Consider the following 5745-nt stretch of genomic DNA (forward strand, 5'->3'; position numbering starts at 1 on the left):
CTCCTTCCAATATATTTATTTTCTCTAAGCTGGCCAAACCTATAGAAGAAGAGGTCTCTTTCCAAAAGAAGGATTTTCTAAAACTATCAAGATGTCTCATCACCCAAGTGAGTAGGTTATAGAGTGATATAGAGTATTGATACAATACAAATAGGACTATGCCGAGAAGAGTAAGTCAACCTCCCTAAGAGAACTTTCTCCTTCCATATGTTGGTAGTTTCTATTCAATTTTGTTATTAAGAGGTATACCGTCCAATTATTAATTTTGGAGCTAGAAATAGGTAGATTAGGATATGCTAGTGGGAGACATAGTTTGGGCTGCCAATGGGTCGAGGACTATGCATGATCCAACCCTATCCCAACCTGATCACCCTATGCATTTTTGAAGTCTCACAAGTCAAGTCAGAGTGAAAAGGGAACCTGCTCGAGAATCAGATCTAGAATAGATTTTATAGTCTCTAACCTAACCTGAGTAGACCTAGCTTGTATATCATTAGCGTCGTATTTCAGTTAAGAAAAAATATGGTTGATAGGCCCGAATTTGATCTAACTTGGCCCAATATCTAAATTATATAATATCTTTTCCACTTGTCCTTGAATGTATTTTAAAATCCATCAAGTGAGCCTTTACCTAAATTAATTCCTTTTTGTTCTTCCAAAGAGCACCATCTCTTCTCACATGCCATCATTCAATATATTTAAGTATTTATTATTTGTTCCAGTGGATTCTTATTTACAATGTTCTCAAATATATTAATATTTGTTCTTTTAAATCATTTGTAAATTTGTACCTTAAGAGTGATTATTATTTTAGTTCAATTTTTTTTTTGGATAAAATTCATATTCAAGTTCTCAATCTTTTAGTTTGATTTAAAAAATTTAATTATTCGTTATTGTATTTTGGCTACAAAAGGATAGGTAAATACTTGGCTTGCACCATCAACATAACTCGACCTGATCCAGACCTAAACCCAATTAGGTCCGAGTCATACTCTTTCCTAACTCGATTTGAATGACCCAATGCATCTAAAATATTTTTCATTGGCTCAACCCATCCAATCAAATCAGCTAATCAATTGGGTCTAGGTCCAAAATCAAGAGTTAATCATAAAACCATGTTTGGTCAAGGTCAAGCAAGCACTAGTTTGACATGACCTGTATCTAGCTCAAGATGTAGTTTACAATTTAATGAAGAGGTAATTGTAGGAACTAGCGTATATCCTACGTATATCCTACCCTAGGTAATAGAGAACCTTTATCGAAATTGATAGCTAGGCTACAGACAAGTTCAAAGATTTGCTGGAGGCAATTAAGCTTTTGTCGCTAAGCATAAGGAGTTTTTGTCTATTAAGATGCTAAACCTAGATACCATAAGATACTGTGCGGTGCATGTTTTTTTTGGCCTCTATAAAGCACATTCAGTTACATCCTCTCCCTACACTTTCCTTTCCAATCATCACTTTCCCCTTCTCTTCCTTCCTGCCTCTCTCTTCTCTATGATCCTAATATATATGAAATTAGAGGCTAAATTGTCACCTCTTATCACATATGAATGATGCAGTACTTGATCCATACCCAATTCAACTCAAGCCTAGAACCAATCTCTACCTTAGCTTCTGGATCCTACCTAAATGCAACCCAACCCAATACTTGGATGAGTGGGTGTGTAATGAATACCCAAGCCCCTCAACTAGGGGGTTTAGATTTGGCAATACCCAGGCCCAACTTGACATAAAGCCTCTTAGATCAAATGTAACTTGAACAAAAGTAATCAACAGCTGCTCTTCCTCATACTTCATTGTTTGTCGAGTATTTTAAACCTGCAAAATATTTTAAATAAAGTAAAATTGTTTTTGTAAGAAAAACTTTTGGTTTCAATTGTCTATGATGGAGTTCTCATAGATGAGCTAGAGAAAGCCTATGTGTCCACCTTGTTTTTCTAGGAAATTTTTGGTTGGAAGGAAACTTGCTAACCTATAGTGGCCTCAGTCTCATTTAGTTTTGTAATGTATTTTCCTATGCTATTCAATTTTGTAAGGCATGATTCATGGTCCAATTTAACTTCGTAGAAGAGTTCAGATAGTGTAACAAATTTTAACTGAGTCCTGTGGCAAAAAAAATTCCTTTGACTCAATTATATTGGATGGAGTTGGACACATCCTATTCAATTTGGTAATGCATGTTTCTCTTATCAAACTCAATTTTATCACCTACGTTTCTCAAGCATTGTGTCATATACTTTAACTGAAGTAAAAATTCAAAGTTACTAATCTACTCTATCCAAATCTACTCGAAGTTGGTAATCTGGTCCGCAGTGGGTTCAATAATCCTCTTAGATCCCTTTAGAACCTTTTTTTCTGAACATTCAAGCACTCATAAAGGTCTCAGACCCTAGAATTCATGCTTTGAATCCTGTAACAAAGGAGAAGAGACTCCAATTAGAACTCATGCTTTGAGTCCACCATCCGACCGAATGTAGGGTTTTCTGTGCAAGGATCATGATTTGAAATAGTTTGCATACTTGTATCTGTTGCCTGCTACTATAGTTGGTAAGATTATTAGATTATTGTATCGAATGGCCTAGGTTCAAATCATTAAATTAAGTCACACACCCACACACACACATAACAACTAAAAAATAGAAACTAAACTACGCACTTTACTATAAAGTTTTTGCTCACTGTATGATTGACCACTTGTTCATTCCTTTCCTCAAGCCTCGACCCATCTCCCTTCTCTCTGATCTCCAGCTCTCTCCTCCACTTTCTCACTGTGTATGCAGAAACCTTTAATCCATTATCCCCATTCTCTTACTATTTCGTGGCCATCTTCTTCCGAAACAAAGGCCCTGGGTAGACTCCTTTTCATCATTGTTCTTTCTCTATAGCTTGTTTGAAATCCTTTCTAAGCCTCCATCCTATTCTGAGTCCCATCCAAGATGGAGCTAAGGCTCTTTCTACCTCCTCTTCCTCTCCGGTGTGGACTTATAGTGCAGCCATGAGGCGATCGCAGTATTGTTGTTACATGCATGAATAGTCTTATTTTTTTTCATTGCATATGCCTTTTGTTTTGATCAAACAAAAAGTCTTCTTACTTGAGTTTCCATTTAGTGTTTGTCTAAGATTGTTTGCTCATGATCATCGTTTTATCGTATTAATCCAAACTATCGAGGAAGCTATGTAGCTGTAAAGCATTTCATGCTTTCGGCAGGAGGTAAAATCTATCATAACTCAGAACCTTACCCAAAAAGGCTAGCCGAAAGGTCTTGTGTAAATATCTAAGATCTCCTTGGTGAATAACTGATGTGGGACTAAACATACGCCCGCATAGGTCATCACATACTCTGTCTTTTTTAGTCCTAACTTCTTCATCAAGCTAAGAGTTCAAATCCATTCGAATTTAATCACAAGCACCACGACTGGCCCATGATTAGCCTCCGTGAACTCGTACTACAGTGCCCGTTTGTCCACGTAGGCTATGGGCTGAGTTCGTTCTGATACCATTTATCATAACCTAGGATCTCACCTAAAAAGGCTAGCAGAAAGGTATTTGTTGGTTCTTTAATCTTATAAAGTATCCAAGACTTCTTCGACGAATAACTAATATGGACTAAATATATGCCTATACGAGTCTTCACAGAATTCCTTTGGACGGCGGTCTTAAAAGAGAATAGCACCAAACCAGGTTGGTGGCTTTGTTGCACGAGCCGGTTTGCTTTCGGGTCCATGTGATGTTGTAAATAATATGGTTTAACAATTCCTATAGCTACTCGAGCATAAGAAGGATCTCAGCATCATGGTCTCGGAGGGCACATCAGTGCTACACAAGCTAGTTCCTAAATCTCAGGTCTTTGTATGAGGGAGAAGCTGAACAAAGACTCAGTCTTCCACTTGTGCGAGAAAAGCCAGGCTGAGCTCAAGAGGTCATGTCTTCTGAGTAGCGAAAGGCCAACAAGTTCCCTTGGATCAAACTATAATCCGCGTTTGGAACCAACTTGTATTTTTTTTTGGGTTTTGGGTAAAGAAAAACCAATATCTACTCATGTTAGATTTGGTAGAATCTCTAGTGTTCATATTATATTATGATCGAAACAGATTAGTATTTTTTGGCATATTTTTGTGCATACTTGGATGTATTGATGCATCAATGCTACCAACTTATTTGACCTCAATTATCTGTTGTGGAAAAGATCAAGTCAACAAAAATTGCTGAAAATATTCATGATCAAAGTACAAACATTAGATGCTTGGTTATTATAAGTTATTATTTGTTCAGGTAATTTCACTTAAATACTGACTTCACTGAGAGCCCTTGCATTTTATGTCCACACTAGAATAGCTATTATAATTAGAGGTTTTTACACCATGGATGTTAATCTGTGAAGTAGATTGTTCAAATGCACATCCCGCACCTTATTTTGATAGATAAGCAAAGGCATCCATTAGTTAGATGAAATATGAAATTAAAGTCTGTTCTAAAACTTGGAAAAGTAACAAATTTATGGCAATATAAATGATAGCAAAGTGCTTGATAAAATCAGCAAAACCTATTTACCAAGTAAATTAATTATATGGATTATGGCCAGTCTAAGCTAAAACTCACTGCAGATCTAAACTAATAGTTACTGCCATACATTGTAGCCATTGAAGAGCAGCTTATCAAATTGATTTAAGCTTGCTCCTGAGCCAATAGAATAAAATAAACCATAATAGTTTGTCAGAAAAATCAACAAAGATCTAGTAGTCATTGGAGGAAGAAGTAAAACAAAAATAAAAGATACTATGGATGCATTTAATGATAAGAAATAGAGCATGGGGCTATAGTAAATTCAATACCTATAGTAAGTAATAGTAACTTTATTTTAGCATCGGCATTTGTTTTTGTATGAGACAATAAAACAAAAAAAGATTTTCCTTGATTTGTATCTAATTTAGAGCCCGTATTCATATTTTATGAAAAGCCATGCTTTATGGGTCCACTACGTAGATTTGACCTCTACTCTACTTTACCATATATATAGCTTTCTAAAGATGCTAGTGAAAGAACCTTACCACTTGCAATACAATGGATAAATATCAAGCAAATACGGTAAATGACTGCTTGAACTTTTTTTTTTTTTTTTAAGTATAACAGTGCCTCAAATAAAAAGTGCATAAGTACGGCTGATAAAATTAGAAAAAAATATTGACAAAGAGAAGAAAGAACATGTACTTAGTTTTTTCAAAAAAACTATTTAGAATGATGGGCCACAAAAGAAGCAATCGAATCAACAAGATATTAGTGGCTCGGAAGAAGTCGCACCTTCTCGCTAATTTGAATATGTCGTAGAGCAGCGACTGTCTGTCGATAAGTAGTTATTTTTGCTGCAGTCGACATCTCAAATATTTAGTGCAGATGATTTCATCAAACTCAAAAATAATACTTTTTTATTCAATAATTTGAATATACAAAAAAATTGTATTGATAAAAATTAATTTTGTACTAAGAAAGTTAGCTTTGATTAAATCAACCTAAAAAGTGTGCCTTATTAGCAAAAATCCTCATTAAATACATCTTAAGTGCGAGTGAGCATTTGCTAACTAACATGTTATTTATGAGTACATGCCAAGAACTCATTAAAATTAAGTTGGTTTATAAGTTAATAAAAACATGGACATTCAAATTAAAATATATTAAACTCTAAAAAATAAAAATATCTAAAAATAATGTTTTGATTTTTATTAAATTATTGATATTGTTCTGTCT

The sequence above is a fragment of the Phoenix dactylifera genome, chromosome 12 (genome assembly GCF_051530095.1).
Source record: "Phoenix dactylifera cultivar Ajwa chromosome 12, Ajwa_hap1_PhDact_Kaust_v1.1, whole genome shotgun sequence".
In the NCBI taxonomy this organism is placed as follows: domain Eukaryota; kingdom Viridiplantae; phylum Streptophyta; class Magnoliopsida; order Arecales; family Arecaceae; genus Phoenix; species Phoenix dactylifera.